A 20,492-nucleotide genomic window follows, 5' to 3' on the forward strand; every position below is an offset into this window, starting at 1 on the left:
CAACTTGACCTCAGCAGCTGAGCATGGCAAGTCTGTAACACAATATTAGGCAATATTCTAACTAAATACTTCTAACTCATTGTCAGGAAGGTTTTCCATTGCCAGACATGCTCTACAGCTTCCACCAAGAAAAAACCAATATGAAAACCCAGACAGAAAACTACCAGCCACTATCACGGGCTTTCTGACAGTTAGGAAACCTTTCACAGCTTTTTTTAAACTAACGTTCTGAGGTAAATATCATGTCTGATCAACATTTCCAACACACAGACTTTATTTGCCCTGGTATATTAACCAACCACAATTGATTTTCTAGAGGACAGTCCCTGGCTTTTTGGAAGTTCAGTTGCTGCTAACCAGCTAGCACTCGCCCTTCCTTTCTTGTGTTTTCCTGCTGGCAGGGCAGGTAGATCAGTTTCAAATATCATTCAGCTGTCCCTCCAGTGATTCTCTTGTCCTGTGATCAGACAGGTTTTAACTTGTCCCCCGGTGTGTCTCCATTGTAATACCATGAAAAGTAAAACAGAGCTATCCATATTGGACTTGGGGCTAATAAATCTCAAACAAATTTTCACTGAAATGAAGAAAAGAAAGACAACTTCAGAAACTCTCAAGCCCTCACACAGAATATTTAATTCAATTCAATTACATTTTATTTATACACTGCCAAATCATAGCAACAGTGGCACTATATTGTAAGGTAGACCCTACATTAACACATACAGAGAAAAACCCAACAATCGTATGACCCCCTATGAGTAAGCGCCTTTTAACAGGAAGAAACCTCCAGCAGAACCAGGCCCAGGGACAGGCAGCTATCTGCCACGACCATTTGGGGTGATTTTTAGATTATTGTTAGAAATAAGAATAAGAAAGAATAAGAAAATTGGCTACAACTGCATTAGCATTAGCAAGAGCACGCTAGAAACAAGTAAGCTTGAACTAATCAATACCATGTTTACTACCAAACAGACCTATCACAATCATTAGGGTCTGCGATGCTATGTCGTGTTGTTGTCAGATATACGTGAGGCTACATTCTAGGGTGCTGGGCTACACCATCTACAGCATGAATTAAACACAATGTTTTAAATCAAGAAGGAGAACTGGTTCATGTCCTACTGTGCTGAGTTTAAACAGCAAAAAGCATAAATACTACTATTACTGGCTACAGTCCATGCCTGTGGAGCCAATCGACAGGATGAGAAACTTGCCGAGGGATTGTCAATAATATTCATCTGTTACTTTGTCTCAAAGTACTTGGTTATTAAGGTATTTGCAGATGCACATCTTGTCTGTCTCCTTTCATGTGCAGATGCATATATACCAAAGCCCTAGCAGAGATAGAATCTAATCTATGCATGAGTAATAACTCAAAATAATTACCCATCAGACTGAGCTGCACCACTCATTTAACCTGATGTCCTTTAACTCATCATAATCTGAGCCATTTAGTCCCATGGTAACGTGCTGGTATAGCAGCCACACAGCTATCAGGGCATGGTAATCCTCCTGTGGATGGACTAAGGATTATAGGCAGATTATTGGAGCAGTTCTCACCAATGATACCACATGTAGTAAAATATTAGTGTACATGAAGTAGAGGTGGAAATTATGGATCACTTCGATCTGTCATCTAAGATTAATAACCATTAATATCTGAATCCTTGTTTGCAACAGTCTACAAGTTGTGTTCCTGATTATATCTTTAGTGTTTGTTCTGTTCAGTTCAAGTTCTAACAGCTTTAATTTCAAGTGAGAAAGTTCTTGTTTTTTTCTCTCACTGGTACAAACCGGCTTATTTAGAAAAAAAAAAACCCAATGTCACCAATCCTTATCTGAATCTGATGCAGATGTTTGTTACTGATCATTTTTAATAAACTGAACCCCAGGATGTGCCGATGGACGATGATGTTGGGAGATTAATATGAAGTTCACTATAATTTCATGTCGCATCTCCACATATACCCATTATTTGCAGCACAGGCATGTCTGGGCATGCACAGGCACCTGCACACAAGGTCGTGCCTACACTTCTGCATACTTTGAAATAAATATGTGTGTGTGAGTGGCTTCATCGATCAGTCTATCATCATCAACCTATAGTAGACCTACAGGTTTAAGGTCAAAAAGTAAAGAGCTACTAAATGTTATCAGTTAATACTATTTTAGTGCCTGGCTCATATCCATCCTCTTATGTTAATCTTCCTTCCTTGTTTTGTTTTGTTTTGGGGCCCACACTGTGCACCATAGAGGATGGATATTACTATGCTCTCACATTAACATCCTGCTGCCCGGTCAGCGACACTATCAGTCATTGGCAATGCAGCAAACACAGGACGACTGGACAACGGAGCAAACTGTCCAGCTCATTTATAGCATTCCAAGATCACCATCAAGGATATAACTGAAATTGTGTCTGTGAGACTGTCCCCTAAACAAATCTATAGTATCCACAAATTTCCCCCAGGAGTTACAAGTGCAGCTATTCCTGTCGCTGAGGTGAAGGAGGATCCTGATATAGTTCTATCCTTAGTTGGAATTGATCTGCTGACATACCACACCCGTCTTCCCTATCCTCTCTTTTACCCTCTCCTTTTTCTTATCCTCTGTCCTCCTTCCAGCATCTTCTGTCCACTCTAAACCATTTCTAGTGTCAGTTTGTCATTTTCTAACAGCCCTTGATCTTTAGTAAATGCCTTGGGCTAGCTTGCTGCTGTTTGTGCTCCCATGGTATCACTGCTCTAGATCTTTCTGTCCCGTTCCTGCCAATGCAAATTGGCAACAGAACCTAGAACCCAGCCCTGTGGCCTTTCTCCTCATTATTAAACTAACTAAAAGTGGGTTCAGATGTGCCGTGCAGTGTCCTGGTTTTAGCTACCTGACTATTAAAAAGCTACCAAAGTAGTAAAGTCAACCCTCTACCATCTAAGTCATTGCAACAACCCCAGCCATAACCCTAAAGCTAACCCTTAGCTTGCCCGAGTCTTGGCAATCAGGGAAAACAAGAATAACATAATTCTACGTGACAAAAATTTAAGACTTTAGCAGCTCTCTGATCTTCTGAAAGGCTTCTGGTTAGCTTTAGCTACAATGTAGATGATAATGCAATGGTAAGTTAAACAAGATACTGAAACCTCTCTCCTTTCAACCTGCAAGCGGTAACACATTGCCTGGGAAGTGAAATGTCTTGTAGACACTGATGAGAGAATGAAAGGGTGGACTGCGCTGTTTTTGGAGCTCTCCAGGGGCTCGAAAAAAGGGGACATCCCTTATGGAGCGACACCTCCAGGGTGAAGAGCTGTCGAGGCACTAACGTGTATTTTAGTTCATGTCCCACAGCAGCAACCTGCACTAGCCCCAAGGACGCACTCGGAGCAGCGTGCAGGAGTCCTACGAGACAAAGACACACTGCAGTGTCACACACACTTCCCAAGATGAAGCTGGTAATTATTCTCTAAGCATCAGCTTCCTTCTTTTGTTGCTGAAGGCAATTATTCGCTTATTCAGGTCAAGGATTGCTCTGTGATGAGAAACGAGTAGAGGGGGGGGGAAGACAGGCCCGTGGACTTCACTGTGGCAGTTCCCACATTTTAGCCTGAGAGAATTCAGTTTTCCTTTTTAATATTTTACTTGGTCATAATACACATCAGTCTTAGGTGAACTGAAAGCACCTTTTTATCTTTTACATGATAACACGATCGTTCATGTCCTTGGATCATGAACTGACAGTGACAAACCAAATGTCGATACTGTGTCTGCATCCTTGTTTGTTTCACTTACCAAAGAGACACACAACAATAAAGTTATAGATTAATTTGGAAGATAATGATACCATTTGCTTTTTTACATTTTTTGTTGATATCGCAGTTATATTATCCATTTTTTTTTTATGTCAGTCAACGGGAAATTGTATTCTGATTCCTAATTTCAAGGTAACAAAGCTGTTTTTTTCTCAAGAATATGAATCAGTTTATTTCTTTATCTTATGAAAACAAAAGTCTGGTTCTTCAAGATAACTGCCACAAGAAAAATGACTTCTTCTATTTTATTGATATCATGGGATATTTATGGTTTGAGCTGTGACTGTGCGAGAACGTTCAGGTCTCAGTGTTGGCAGGCTTCCATCATTACTGCGCAGTTAGTCGGAAAAATTCACATCTTTGTCAACCTGTTAACACCCACCCAGACGAGACATCGATTCACTGAGCCACACTACCAGGATATACAGCAATGACATCGGGATGTCATTCGGGCTGGAGAAGTGTAGTCGGATGGTAACAAAGAGAGGGAAGGTAGTCAGAACTGAGGGGATTGAACTACCAGAAGGCAACATTGCAGACATAGAGGACAGTTACAAGTACCTGGGGATCCCGCAGGCGAATGGGAACCATGAAGAGGCCGCTAGAAAAGCTGCAACCACCAAGTACCTGCAGAGGGTCAGGCAAGTCCTGAGGAGTCAGCTGAACGGTAAGAACAAGATCTGGGCTATCAACACCTACGCCCTGCCCGTGATCAGGTACCCTGCTGGGGTAATAGGCTGGCCAGAGGAGGAGATACAAGCCACTGACATAAAGACAAGAAAGCTCCTTACCATGCATGGAGGGTTTCACCCCAAGTCCAGCACCCTGAGGCTGTACGCTAAGCGGAAGGAAGGGGGCCGGGGACTGGTGAGTGTCAGCACCACAGTCCAGGATGAGACAACGAACATCCATGAATACATCACGAAGATGGCCCCAACTGACAGTGGAAACCCAAGAAAGTGGAGGAAGGCGAGGAACCATCATGGAAGGACAGGCTCCTGCACGGTATGTACCACAGGCAGATAGAGAAGGTGGCTGATATCCAGAAATCCTACCAGTGGCTGAACAAAGCTGGACTGAAAGACAGCACGGAAGCACTAATCATGGCAGCACAGGAACAAGCTCTAAGCACAAGATCCATTGAGGATTGTCTATCACACCAGGCAAGACCCCAGGTGCAGGCTGTGTAAAGATGCTCCAGAGACAATCCAGCACATAACAGCAGGGTGCAAGATGCTTGCAGGCAAGGCATACATGGAACGCCATAACCAAGTGGCCGGCATAGTGTACAGGAACATCTGTGCTGAGTATAACATGGAAGTCCCAAGGTCAAAATGGGAGACGCCCCCAAGGGTGATGGAGAATGACCGAGCTAAGATCCTGTGGGACTTCCAGATACAGACGGACAAAATGGTGGTGGCTAACCAACCATAGTGGTGGTAGACAAACAGAAGAAGACGGCCGTAGTGATCGATGTAGCGGTTCCGAATGACAGCAATATCAGGAAGAAGGAACACGAGAAGCTGGAGAAATACCAAGGGCTCAGAGAAGAGCTCGAGAAGATGTGGAGGGTGAAGGTGACGGTGGTCCCAGTGGTAATCGGAGCACTAGGCGCAGTGACTCCCAAGCTAGGCGAGTGGCTCCAGCAGATCCCGGGAACAACATCGGAGATCTCTGTCCAGAAGAGCGCAGTCCTGGGAACAGCTAAGATACTGCACAGGACCCTCAAGCTCCCAGGCCTCTGGTAGAGGACCCGAGCTTGAAGGATTGACCGCCCACAGGGGCGAGTGGGGAATTTTTTTTTTTTTATATGTGTGTATAGTTTTATAATTATTATCTTCTTTGTTTCCTGACTTGGGAGAACAACCTAATAAGAATAAAAAATAAATATTCTGCTTGCCTATGGTTACAGTGAGGAAACAAAGAACAACAAAGAAAACAAAATAAAACCACACTATTAATGCTACATGGACAGCGACACCTTAAAGTTGTTAACCCTGTTAGGTATAAAGCTGTGTCCGAAAGAAAGAGTGACTCTTCTCAATTCAGTGGCAAGTGGACATTCAAGTTGCCTAGGTAACCCTCTAATGTACTTGACCCCAGCCTGAGCCTTTTTTGGAAAAACCAAGTATGTTTTTATGCAAACAGCTTTTCAATCTGCGTAATTTTTCGTCTCATTTATGAAGAAAGTGTCAATGCATGTCATCATGGATTTTTCACTGCATTAGTATTTATTTAGTTATCGCTAGGGATGGGTATTGATAAGATTTTAACGATTCCGATTCCATTTTCGATTCTGTTTAACGATTCGATTCCTTATCGATTCTCTTATCGATTCTCTTATCGATTCTTTTTTTTTTAAAAAGGAGAACACTAAAGTCGATTAGCTTAGAACTGTGTTTTATATCTTCTCTTTGAACAAGATAGAAATTTAGGAGTAACATGGCCTTACAAACCCAACAGTGAGATCTTAAGAGATTCACAGCCTACGGCTCTTCAATGGGGTGTCACAGGGTCCCCAGGAAAAAAAATGTATATGTAAAATAATAAAATAAATATTCTCCTGTAGCAATAACAAAGTTTAACATAAATTATTCTGTAGCAATTACACAAGAATATCCAGTAATGTCCCTGCCTACAATTAAACACATTCACTTACCAAAGTGAAATCGGGGGCATCTGCTGTGGCAAATGGGTGCAAGCCTTTGACCACAAACTTAGACACTGCTGGGTGACATTCGTCTATCCTGGCCTGAAAGGAGACGCTACCGGTAGACTGCAGCGAGAACTGCCAGCATCTGAGCCAGCCAGACTCTGTCTCTCTCATCATGGTTATCTAAATGCAACGCACAGTAATAGCAGGTTTTGTAATAAGGTAAATCGCGCTAACATAATATGCAATGCTAATTGATTAGTTACCTGCAGTATTAACGGGAGAGGACGTGGAAACGCTACCGCTGCTGCTGGGTTGAGCTTCGCTAGTCCGGAGCAGATCAAAAACATGACATTTGTTGAAAGCAATCGCGTGTTTTTTGAGCAAATGCTTTTGCATATTCGTAGTGTTTCCTCCCTTTGATGAAATCTCTACTTTGCAAGTATTGCACGTTGCCCTGTTGTCATCCTTTCTCATAAAGTGTAACCAAACTTTTGAGCGTTTGTGCCGCTCAGGCGCCGTGTTTCCTACTGGGTAAAAGACGTTTTTAAAAGTGGCAAACGATTCCAAGGAATTGAAACAGTGGGAACCAGTTCTCAACAAGAACCGGTTTTCGATACCCATCCCTAGTTATCGCCTCGTTATCGTTAGAAAAAAAGTCGTGTGGGAAACTTAGACAAAAGTTATTCATCAGTGAAATTAAGATTGATCTTAAGGCGGGTGATAGAAAACAGAAAAAGTCACAGTTACATGAGAAGAGAAACGAGAAGCTTTGGTCATGTGGAGCTGATGGTTGGCGGGGCGGGGTGTGAAAGGCAGATGGGAGAGGCAGGAGCATCAGTCTTTTCCAGCTGCTAGCTGGCACAAACACTGACGACAAGGTTGCGACCCTTTCGCTTTTTTGTCCCCTCTCTCTCGCTCTCTGTTTAGCTTTCCACTTCATTTCCCCCATATCTGGTTCCCTTCATTCTTCCTCTACCACATCTCTCGTGGCGACGTTGCATGTTCTCTGTGACATTTGCTAATTGTCCAAGAAAATCACCAGCAACCCCCCCCCCCCCCCCCCCCCCCCCCAATACTTCTTGGATGAATTCCACCTCGCATCAGCCATCATATGGAGATCACACATCCTTTTGAAATGTGTGACTCACAAAGCAGAATGTACTGAATGGAACTTAAAATATATATAACCTGGCAGTGTTTCTGTTTGCAGAGCATGTGTAGGAGAACTGTAGGTGCCATATTGCTTCATTTCACACATTATGTGACAGTATGTCGAGTAAAGACATTCATTTTTATTCATATCACTTCCATTTTGCACTGTCCAAATAATTTAGACTAATGTTGTTCCAATGCTTTGACAATATTACTTCTTAAAACTTTCTTGTCATTAAAGAAAGAACATGTAATATTTACTCGTCATTGCATGTCTTTGGCTGCTATTCAGAATAATCCTATTATCTGTACATAACACAGAGTTGTCCTAAGAAGATCCTCAAATTCAAATTCCCTGTGTTACACTTGGTGATTACACTGATTCCAGCTCCGATGAGTATCCCTGTTGCAGAAGAGGGAGAGATCCTGCCCTTAAGTCACCATATTAAAATGAAGCAAAGAACATTGCCCTCAAACATACTTACATAAAGAGGATTTAACCCCCACTTTGTGTTCTCACAACCATAATCTACCTCCTGCTCAGCCTTGCCTATTTCACTGTGACTTCTCTCTTGTCACAGCGATGTTTGATTGAATGTAGCTGATGACGCGTCCCTGAATGTGCAGCCGGTTTGCTTGCCCTGGTCTGCTTAAGATAAAAAGACAAGTAAAGCCACATTAAACAATTCAAGAGTGAGGAATGTATGTAGATCCTTTCTTAAATGCAGTGCTGCATATGCAGAGAGATGGATTAAGCCTGGGACAGGAGACACAGGGACAGCTAAAAAACACACTCCACACCTTCCCACATTATAGATGTCTCACTTTCAGATTCACTGAACCAGCCATGAAAACAGAGGAAGCATTAAATAAAAGTCCAGCCCACCCTCAGCCTTTGCCGTGAAGGGAGAGAGCCAGCTCAGCAAGAATTTCCCCTTCAGAAACGATCGCGTCTCGCCGATAGCTGCATGATGAAGATATCCCACAATGCAGTGCTGTGACTTGCAGTGTATTGAAGTGCAGGGCACGCTCACGCATTCAGGCAACTTCATGTCTCTTGCTTGTAGACTCTCTTGTTCTGACACTCTACCTACTCCTTTGTCTCCTGCAGGCTGTGAAGCTCACACATCAGTCCATCGACACCGAGCAAAGAATTCGTGCTGCTTAGCCGCTGCTCGGGTTACTCGTTTTTATAATGCAACCACTGGAAGAGAGATTCCTTACTGCACCAGGGTATAAATTGAGGCAAAAAAAAAAAATGAAATGAGCTCTGCTTCTTGTTTTTCTTGTTTACTGTAAACAGTGCATGTTTAATGTACTCAGCATTTAAATTCAAGGCGGGATCCTTTGGGAAAAATGCATTTGAAAAAAAATTCAAAAGGCTTCACAAGAAAACAGCTTATTTCAACCCAATATCTGACTTACAAGAACAAGGTACAGTTTTGTTCTGAGCTACAGCAAAGATCTAACTTGCTTCTGAAAAACAAATTCAGTCCATAACAGAAAACCTCAACTTGGAGTGTAAGTGTTTTAGGCACAGACTGTATATAAAAGATGGCAACTGGTGGTCAGTGAAGCTCTGTTGTGAAGCCCTGGGCAGAAAATTTCCACTATCAACATCTTGACGATAGTGGAAACTGAAGAGTGGACGTGACACTGCATGCTCATATGAGAATAACTATGGGCCCACCCTACTTATCCTCTAATGGGGACCAAAATTCATAAAACAAACATTGTGTTGTATTCAATAAAATGTAACTAAAGACAGAGACAGTAAATGTGTTGGGAAACATTTTACTGAGGTCTCAGGGCAAGACAGCAGACGTGCCATTTTCCCATAGGTGTCTATAGAATCAGACTTCCTTTTCAAACCAGAAAAAAACCTTCTATTGGCTATTAGAAAGTCTACAGGTTTAATGCTCTTCAACACTACCTTTGCTTTTCAGATCCTAAAGCTACAGCTAGTCTATTTAAGTGGGACTACCCCCTTGCCCTTTAATTAAGTAGGTTATTTTGGTTTATTCTTTAGTATGTCAAGGCAAAAAAATAAATACATCACCAAACCATCTGAGGAGCAGTTTGCAAGGGCGCATAGTTTTCTTCTTAACTGCATCATGAGTAGTTTAGTTTAATGTATAAACCATTGCATCGTGAAACTGTTTCATGTTCCAAAGTTGAGCTATTGAGGCACTTAGGGTGAACAGATTAACTTATCTCGTATTCATAGGTAACATGGTAGCATAAAAATGCTTTTGGGTGGTCTTTTGCTGTGGTGACACCACAGCAGCTAGCTCTCCATCTTTGATTTGGCAGTTTTACACCAGCGGTTGGATCTGTAGCATTATTAAGACTAAAGGTAGTCCCAGAGCCTTAACGTCAGTAAAATAAATCAAATGTAATTTCGAATAAGTCAAGTAGTTAAAATTAAAATCCATGGATCAATTTTACAGAGATGTGAAGTTAGCAGCTTTGAATATGAATTCAGAGGCAGGGACATAAAACACTGATGTAACATGTGACATCAGTTAAGTGATGCAGCAGAAGCACCACAGCTGAAAGCAACGGCATTAAATCCACAACTAAGTTTAGGATTGAGTATGTTTAGGTAGCATTCATATTAAATTAAATAAGGTTATCCTATTATGGGGAAATCTTTCTATATGTGCATTTAACCAAACCAAGTATTAAGAGCAGTGGGCAGCTGTGTGTGGCACTCAGGGACCAACTCCAGCTCTAAGCCAACCCCAGAGTCAAGGGTAATTTGAAGGAGAATTAGCCGATCATGTTTCTCATGGTGGAAGAAACAAAGGAAGATATTACAGTTAGCATTATTTTTATGCGGCATTCATTCAGAAACTAGCGAGTTTAGGGAGTGGTTTATTATTTACAGAATGATTATGGGGTAAATTTCACAGTATAAGTGTTATGCTATAAGATAATGCTATAATCTTTTAGTCAGAAAAAGCATTTTGCCACTGTGCTGCAAAGATTCAGCAATTATCATCATGAAGTCACAGAATGATGTTTGACTCCATGAGAATAGCTACAAATTAGAAAAGGAAATCAATGACTGAAAAGAATAATGTTTGTAATGTAAACCATTTTGCATGGCACCAGTTCAGCCCTGGCCCAAATCAATAGGTATTTTAGGATCAGAGGAATCTTTTCAGAGATCTTATGACCTTTAATGAAAGTATTCCTTTTTGTGTATTGACACTGAAGGAATAATAAACTATCAAAGATCTTGGAACCCCATCTGTGGATTTTTTTCTTGCCTTTTATTTCAAGACAGATACTCTCCAGCTCTGTGGAGGACCGTTTGAGTGATGTAACTGTAGACTGATTTGTCTGGATGTAAGAATGCCTTTAATACTGTGACACAGAGAACTGCCAGATAAGAAAAAAAATATATAACAGTGGCATTATAGTGGGATTTGGACCTTAGCTACCTGAGAAATATTTTTTTTCAATTTGTTAAAGCTTCATTAGCATTTCCTCTGACTGGGTATTCACATAAAGTGAAACAATGTGCTGAATCTGAAATTAGATAATAAAGTAAGTAAAAACAGCTGAGGTGGATCTGAATTCCTGTGTTTTACTAGATGCTATCCCTCACCACAGTGAGCCAAAAGATTAATCAGTACAGATGGGAAAGTTGGGAAAAAATACAAAATGATATCCTGGCAATTACTCGACTAGATCTCCCACCACCCTGCTAACTGCTAACAGGCTAACTTTACGCAGTTACACTCTCTCACGTTTCATTTTAAGTTCTTTCTAATTAGTCTTTGGTTTTCCAAGCTTCTCCTGCTCGTTCAGTAGCTTCTAACGTCACCACGCCACACCTGCCACACCTGGAACTTAGTAACATGTTTTCCTTCTTGTTTGTTTAATGGGGGCTGGTAAACACTTTTCAGGAGCACTACCACCACCTTCTGACAGTTCCTTTTGCAGGCTACTACCATCGACACCATTCTAGCTGTTGCTATGCCAACTAATATGTCACACTAGCCCTCCTATTGGTGGTAGGAAGGCAAACAGAAAAGGAAAGCCCCTTAAGGTATGTAGTACTCAGGGGAGCGTTGCAGTAGGTAGTTACTCGCAGGGAGTCCACAGACCTGTATGATCCCTTCCTCATACGATGCCATTGATTAGTGGTAATTCAAACCAACAGCTCTGAAGCAGCAGCAGCATCAATACGTGCTCATTAGTGTGATCAGTCAGTATGCAAAAAGTCATATTCCCAGCTGCAAAGGAGACAAAAGAAAAAGAGTCTCCAGAAACATACAAGTGACTGTGTCAAATGAGGGAACAGGGGGGAAAAAAGCTGTTCACATTATAAGAGCACCATGCCACGGCCTGAAAGACAGGAAGCGCATTTACAGTAACCGAGCAGACTCCACAGAATAATGCTGCTCTTTTGCTCACAGTTCGACAGAAGGAGGTTGCTGTGTGATTGCACCAGCAGCCGGAGAAATGAGTCTGCAGTTGTTACGGCTGCTTGTAAATGCATACAAACCGGCCGATCCCAGATCGATTTTCTTATTTCTGATTGGCTCTCTGTTACTGTCGCGGGAGCCCTGCAAGAAGGCTACTGGTGGAGAGCGACGCTTAACTGACTGTTCCAAGGCACGGGCTGAATTTGTCACCGGGAACATTTTATCTCCATGTTCAATACAATTAGAGTGACATATATAATAATAAATAAATAAGAAAACACAGACGCGACAACAACCACCACTTTGTTTATATTTATGAGACTGAGGTGGAGACACAGCTGGTGGTTATTCTTCCATAAAATTCCTTGCATTATGTTCAGGTGGAAGGGAGGCATCTAAATTGAGAGAGAAGGCCCGGAGGAGCGAAGAGTCAGGGGAGCGCCCTGAGAACAGAAGATATTTTTGTTTTCTCTCCTACTGTACAGCTTCTTGGAGTGAAGGGACTAATTAAACTACTTTTCGCTTCTTAGGGAGCCTTTTGGAATCGACAAAGAGACAGACAGAGAGGTACTTTTGTGGATGGACAGGAAGAGATTTGATTGAACGGAAGAGATGAAGAGAGAAATCGCTCTAAAGACACTAAAGTGAAATATTTTTGTGGTCTGGGAGAGACATGGAAGATAAAGCTGCACTGAGATATGATCTGAAGCGCGTGTGCATGTTTGTGTGTTCCCCACCACGCCTTATCAGTTGAGAGCTTGTGGCCCTTTTATGCTAAAGAACCTGCTCTCACACATTTTTTTCCTCCCCTGGCTTCATTAGCCAAACTGCACACCGAGCTCAGGGAGTAATTGGCTGCCCTTTCAGCCTCCTAATGGCAAGAGGAGAGGCAAGGAGAGATCAAGAGGCAAACAAGCAGAATTACAGTCATTTCATAAATAAAACCTCCACTCAGAGTCTTCTTGCTTTCCTGTGATCTGTTTTATTGTTTTTCACTAGCTACTTTATTGTTTTAACTCCCTGCTCTTTCCTTCTTCACTTATTTTCGGTCCTTTTATTAGAGGACAAAAAGAAGCGTCACAAAACACTTCTGTCAAATCCAGAACTCAGATTGTTTCCTTTTGATTTCAGACAGAGATTTGAGACAGAGTAGCTAGATCTTACAATAAGGAGCCTGAACAATAGTCTTGATTAAGCTTCATGTCTCATTCGCTTGATTCAAAAGATGCTCATAAAATGCAAAGCACTACTGTGCTAATTTACCCAGGACCGATGCTCTAATAAGCCCACAGAGTAAATGGAGGTTCACCTCGGACTGATAGGTAAAATCTTTGGATTTTAGCATTTTGCTTTAAACCATCCACCTCCAGCAGAGCAGCTGCTCTCTCGGCCTTATCGCAGTCATTATCAGACTGGATGTCTGACAGTCAGAAGACGCCCCTCCCAACTAGGATCAGAGCAGATTATGTGGCCGGCGGCGCACATGGGATGCATGGACATTGCGTTAACCCTTGTGGGTTACATCCCACTCCCGAACAGATCACGTGAAAACACATCCACACACAGAGATGACCATGAAAACATCTCTGTCTGAGTTGCTGATTCCCACTCATCCCATAATGATCATGTAAGCATTCACGACCCTCAAGCTATGTGTGAAGTTTGACGTAGTTTTGTGTCTTTTTAAGGAGCACTCCACTCGTTTTACACATGTGTGAAGTGTAATCAAAAAATGCTACTGAGTCTAAAAAAGCAGTTATAGTTGAATACCTTCTGTAGGTTTGTAACCCTGGAATGTCACACTGATGTCACCAGAGCACCTTTAGAACAGGATTCATTGAATTTTTCTTGTGTTATTTGAAGGAGAGTTGGGCTTGGTGAAAGTGGACATTAGTCTCTTGCCCTGTGGGAAATGTAGGATCTAATCTTTTTTGCAGCTCGTCGTACCTGTCACACCAAACTATGCCTTTGCGGCATGATTTTAACGGTTCTTTTTATGAACTAGCTTCGATTCTTCCAGATTATGCTGAACTTAAATAACTGTTGGTTTTTTCTTTTAAGTCGGCTTCAAACATTTACATCTATTTCTATCTTGATGGATGACTTCTAACTAATCTAATATTTCTAAGCTTGTTTTTAGGAAGCTGTGTCATCTGTGCTCTTTCAACTTCAGAAACAAGTAAGTGTGACAGAAACAGGATCTATGTCCATCTGAGCTAACATAAGCTTAACAATATTATGCCTCATGTTGGAAATCAGGCCATGTTAAAACCCCGGTCAGACAGGCTCACAGACCAGTCAGTGATGATATGGCAACCACAAGTTGCAAGGGAAAAATGCATATTCCAAAACCAGTTGGAAAGTTTGTGGAAGCTGCTGTAAAATCAATTGTTAAAGCCCATTGTACACAGGCATAAAGAGGGGCTGCTGGCAAACACTAGTGTGAAACTGGTCGCAAAAAGGAATACGGTGCAGCACCAAAAATCTCCTTGTTATTAGTCTGGGCACCAACCATTGGTGGCAACAGCAATCTGCTAGCGACCAAAGCAACCACACAGAGGATTTTGGTGCAGCCTCTTCTTTGCAATCAGTTGGCAACAGCGACCACCCTCCACCAACCACTCACCAACTGGGTGGTGAGTGTAAAATGATTTGCTGTGCCACCTTGTGATTCAAAGTGGTATTACATGAGAGTACAGCTTGGAATCATTTCAACTTCAGTTGATATCTCTGAAGCGAAATGTATACACATTTACTATTTATAGTTTACGCTATAAAAAAGTTGATTCTGTTCATCTGATGAACAGAATCAACTTTTGAGGATTTACTTACCTGGATGATTGAGCATGCATGAAGAAATTACTATCAAACTATTTCTGTTAGTTAGCATTATTACTATCAGCACAGTCAGTTGCTACAGTTTTGAGGTTCCATCTAAATAAATTAAGATTTTTGTCTTTTTAACACTTTAAGCAGTGTGGTCCCACGAATACCACATTTTCTACTGTGGTACAGAAGGTAGAGCAAATCGGGAGGTCGGTAGCTCGACTCCGTGCTGCTTCATTCTGCATGTTGACGTATCCTCAGACAAGATACTGAACCCCAAGTTTCCCCCAATACATCCATGAGAGTGTGTGCCCGAATGTTAGACAAGGCATTTAGGCATAGAAAAGAAACTGTCATCAATGTTTGTAACTGGGTAAATGATGCTTGTAATAGAAAATACTTAAAGTGTTCACAATGAGTAAGTAGTAAATCACTTTCTATTACAAGTCCATTTACCAAAATTTGAAACATGCAAATCATGGAGAAACCCTGCCAACACGTTGAGTCATTAACTTACATGAGGCATGGCTCTATCGAAGCAATAAAGGTTTATAGTATTATTGATACAAAATTGTTATGAAACAAAAATGACAGCAATCGCGTACCAACGTTACGAAGATGATCCAACTTATTGGGGCATTAATAATGTCTTGTTTTTGTTAGTTATGTGGTTTAGGTACAGTAGGTGATCATGTTGCTTTCGCAGAATGAATTGAGTCAATGTGTCACCGAATCAACAAAATCCTGTTCAAATTTTATTTAGAAAAATCACAGTTTGACTATAAAGGTTATTTAAGTTGCTTATAAGAGAAATTCAAAGGGCCATGAATCATTTAAACGAAGAAAGTCTTGTGTACATTAGTACCTAACAGCATCATTAAAATCCAGTTATGATGGTTCATGGGAAAGTGACTGCTCACATTTTGCTAATTAAATGTAATATCACTCTTGTAAAAGATAAACTGAACGATTTCCATTTCCACCCATTACTGTGTTATGCTACAGACCACAGATCCATTTTACACTCATTTGAAGTCTCTCTTCTCTTTTCGCATAATGACTGTTTTGTTTTGTATTGTTTTTTTTTTCCCGGAAAGGCCTTGGAGTTCTCCTCAGAGAAAAATAAATAAAAATCCTCTGACCTTTCGAATCTATCAGGTTACTGGAAGATGTACAAACAGCACACTTTTGCAGGGGCGGGGTAGTTAACCCAACTTTAAGCCTGGAGCTGTTTTGGACATGTACGTTTCCCCGGCCTCAGTCACATGATAAATGGACTGGTTCTTACATAGCACTTTCCTACTTGAGCACTCAAAGCATTTTAAACAGCACGCCTCAATCACCCTTATTAATACAAGCACTTTGTTTTTACACACATTCACACTCCAAGGATTGCATCGGAAATGCAACATAAAGTTCAGTATCCTACCCGAGTATACTTTGGATGTATCGAACCATGCAGATGACCTGCTCTACCTCCTGAGCTGTCGCCGCCACAGATTCACAGGATTTCCTTGTGTCTCTTCAAGAAAGATCTCCAAGATGCTGAGTCTGAATGTCCCTGCTGACCTGCCTTCACATGTAACCTTAATTGAAAGTGACTTTGAGGCTGCATCTATCTTGTCAAGAATTTCTGGCGGCATTATGTGAGAGCAGGGTCACATAAATGAGCAAGGCTACATTGTTTCCCATAATGTGAGAGCCTGCAGTGTAGAACATAGAAAGGGATGCATTATTCACACAGAAGCAATGCGTGAAAAAACCACCAAAGACAGTAAGAGATACTAATGAGGCCATTTCCTCAACTCTGCAACTCACTTGCCTCATTGATATACACGTTGACTGCGACATCGATCTTTTGCAAGGTGCTTCAGGGTTAAAACCTCTTTTCATGTGTATATACAAGCACGAGTTAGAAGTGTGTGTGCAGGCGGGGGTGCTTATGAGTCCAAGTGACTGAGAGAGTAGTGCTCCAGCGCACATTTATCTTCTTATGTAACAACTAGACAAGCAGATGCAGGCTAAATGCTGCCTCTACCCACCAAAAACATGAGCAGCACAATTCTGCTCACTTCAGACAGAATTCAGCAGGTTCCCTTACAACACAAGCCCCAAACACGGATCAATTTGTTGGGGCCGTGCCTCCACATTCCCATTAACCTGGGGTCGGGCTGAAAATGGCCATGTTAAAATGGTCTCTCTCATCATTCTCTTCGTCATTAGCTGCCCTAAATGACAGCTAGAGAATGACCACAAAGGCTTTCACCCCCACTCCCCCACCATGAGCTGCCAATCATGCGGCTCCTTTGAGTATTCCTGACTGCCTGCACAGATTTCGCTTGTCTGCGCCCTGTGCCAAGCCTGATGGTAAATCTGAAAGGATTATACAGAAGGCGAGCAATAGCTGTGTGGCATTTAGGAAAGAAAAGACAGAGACAATGTGTCGTGCTATCAGCGAAGCTGGTGTGCTATCTCCAGGAAAAAGCAGAGCAGAGGTCCTAAACAGGGGTGCACCTAAAGCAGGGAGTCTGGGGTGTCACAGCCCCATCCTTGGGGGGGGGGGGGGGGTTGCCCTTTCAAAAATGATATGTTATGTTAAAAGTACCATAAGTCCAAATTATGTTGGAAAAAAAAGGTTCCACTGTCTTCCTTTAATGCATCACTGTAAATAATATTATTTAATGTTAACTAATGTAACATTTGGGGTTAGTCACGATTTTCTAATACTCAAACAGTCATTAAGATGACTGTCCTTTGTCTTGTCAACATATCTTCCTTGATTTTACTGCTGGGTGGTTGAATGCAGTGTACTACTAATGCCAAACAAGTGTGGTAATGTAATATGCAGTTTAGGGCGATCGTGGCTCAAGAGTTGGGAGTTCGTCTTGTAATCGGAAGGTTGCCGGTTTGAGCCCCGGCTTGGACAGTCTTGGTCGTTGTGTCCTTGGGCAAGACACTTCACCCGTTACCTATTGGTGGTGGTCAGAGGGCCCGGTGGCGTCAGTGTCCGGCAGCCTCGCCTCTGTCAGTGCGCCCCAGGGCAGCTGTGGCTACAATGTAACTTGCCATCACCAGTGTGTGAATGGGTGGATGACTGAATGTGTAAAGCGCTTTGGGGTCCTTAGTAAAGCTATACAAATACAGACCATTTACCATTAAAGCTAAACAAAACAACAAAAATTATAAAAATGACCCACTAACTACCAGCTATTCCACTGGCAAAGTGTCTGTCACAGTCATAGTTGGTGCTGCTGTACAAACAGGTAATAACAAACACAATCAGAGACAACGACAGCCAGCAAAACATATTTTTCGGAACGCGTTCAGAACTTAGAGGAAGTCCAGTTTATCGTTATGTTGCACCATTAAGCTAGCACATTACACATCAGCCAGAACAGTCATTCCTGAGTTGTTTAGAGCAGCGGTCCCCAACCCCCGGGCCACAGACCAGTACTGGTCCGTAAGTTGTTGAGAGTTGAGGCTCACGTGTGAAAGTCATGGTTTTCAGGATTTTTATCAGTTTTTAGCGTTATTTTTTTTAAATCATTTTTATCATTAACTCAGTTTCCCTGGGTCTCTTCCCGTGTGTTATGAATAAATCTTCTTTTTTTGGTACTGGTACTGGTTTTATTTTGTTGTATTTATACAGACACCTTAAAGGCCGGTCTGTGAAAATATTGTTGGACATAAACCAGTGCATGGAACAAAAAACGTTGGGGACCACTGGCTTAGAGCGTGAGTGGAAGAACAGTTCCCAGTGAATATTGAATATATATTTTACTTGACATGCCCATCTCTAACAATGATGTGTTCTTTATTGCTAATTCGAGATGCAAACCATTACAATATTCCTTCAACATGTGCCTCACACTGGTTTGATTCACTCCTTCACATTGCAAAAGTGTGCTTAAATCGAAATGACTTTCTTCTTTAATTCTACCAACATATTTACTGCTTTTTGTTAGCCCCTGAGTTGGATGTTGTGCTTTAATGTCCCTGGCATATCGTTACAGGGCATACATGCTTCATAATACATATTTATGCAGGCAGGTCTCTTCACAATGACAACTTGCCAACTTGTCAATTTTCTAGTAGTTTATATTTATATTTGATAAAGTTTGTGTTTCCCACTCATTGTTTCTTGGTTCCCTCTTGTGCACACCCCACCCAGTTCTCAGTCCAGTATTGATATGTAATAATCACAGTGGATGCCCAGGAAAAGTGTTAACAACCGTGAACAGTGAACTAACCTCACTCACAGAGAAAAAAAGACATCACAACCTGAAATGTTGGGCTAGTCTTTGTTGGTATCTTATTTGATAAGCAGGCATACACAGCTGGTACAAAAGAAACAAAGATGTTAGTTTAAAATTTCTATAAACTCCACATTAGGCAAAAATGCATCATGCAATTAAAGAGCGTGATTAACGTAGGCTCCTCTGAACGGAAATGCTTTGCACTCAGTGGTTAACTAGTAACGCATTTACTATCAGGCTAGAAATAAGCCAGCAGGCAAAGATGTTGCCTCTTCTTCCGGAGGCTTCAGTGCAGCCCAAACCTGAGACCTGAGAGCAGGGAGGGAAGTTCCAGAGAAGTGCCACGCGCCTCCATCCTTTTGCCCCGCGTGAAGATCATTCATAAAAATGGCAGACCTACACTCCTTTCATCCTATTGGCTGTACAAAAACAGCCTTGTTTTTTTCTCCTCCTTTTATTTTAAAGAAATGTCCGGAGAACGACACAAACAGTCAAAAACACACACATACTACAGGCGGGAATATCTTCAGCTCGACTGGTCTGTTCACGCGGTTTATCAGCACCGCGCAGCCGGAAGACGAACAGTTTCCGCGAGTAAACAAAAGCGTCTGCGCCGCTTTCCAGAAACTGAATATTAGCCCTAGAATACATTAGGCATAAAAGCAAGCTAAACTGAAGCAATAACGTCGACCCGCTCCTCTTACCCGAATAGGCGAGGCAGTGTCGGTGCCGGTGAGGAGGGTATCCCTGCTGCAGGACAGAGAGAGATGCTCGTCTCGGCTCGCTCTTGTGCGACTTTCTCCGGAGCTCCTGGCTGAACAGCGTCGCTGGACCGGTCGCGTGCTCTTACTGCCGCTTGTCAGTGCACGCTCACACACATCCACACACGCGCAGGCTGAGTGACTGACTTAGTGGCCCCTGGCTACAGCAGCCGAACCCTTCAAACCATGATACCGTGCAGGCGACAGGCATCAGTGATGGTGCTGCTGCTGTGGTGGCAGCTTTCTCTCCTCCAGGAGCCTGGGCTGGACAGGACGGCAGGGGAGGGCAATGTGTTTAAGTGGTATGCGCCGGCGGAGTGGATTTAAACGGGGGGATGGTGTAGCTGGGATTACGTGGTAGGGGTTTAATTAGATAGCCCTGCGCCCATTGGCACCAACGCTGCGCACAACCCTCCCCTCTCTCTCTCTCTCTCTCTCTCTCTCTCCCCCTCTCCCCTCTCTCTCCCGTCTCTCGCTCTCTTTGTCTTTGGCAGTAAAATAGCTGGATGTGTGGATCTCATCACCGGCTGATGCCGCACCACGCTGTGTGCTTAATAATATTTCATGCACAACATTTTTATTCCAAGTGACTTGCGATG

At 42.3% G+C, this 20,492-nt stretch overlaps 1 protein-coding gene across 2 annotated transcripts in view; it reads right to left on the minus strand.

The window, feature by feature from the left end:
- The window catches only part of LOC309698898 (hippocalcin-like protein 1), a 53,116-nt gene extending 33,192 nt beyond the window's left edge, over positions 1-19,924 (minus strand). The window contains exon 1 of one of the 2 annotated variants that reach the window (XM_082521647.1): positions 19,837-19,924. The gene's annotated coding sequence lies outside the window, so the exon portion shown is untranslated. The remainder of the gene's footprint in view (positions 1-19,836) is intronic. The other variant, XM_082521648.1, reaches the window with a different exon arrangement.
- Positions 19,925-20,492: the final 568 nt, after the last annotated feature.

The sequence above is a fragment of the Aulonocara stuartgranti genome, assembly GCF_965226115.1.
Source record: "Aulonocara stuartgranti genome assembly, chromosome: 22".
NCBI lineage: Eukaryota > Metazoa > Chordata > Actinopteri > Cichliformes > Cichlidae > Aulonocara > Aulonocara stuartgranti.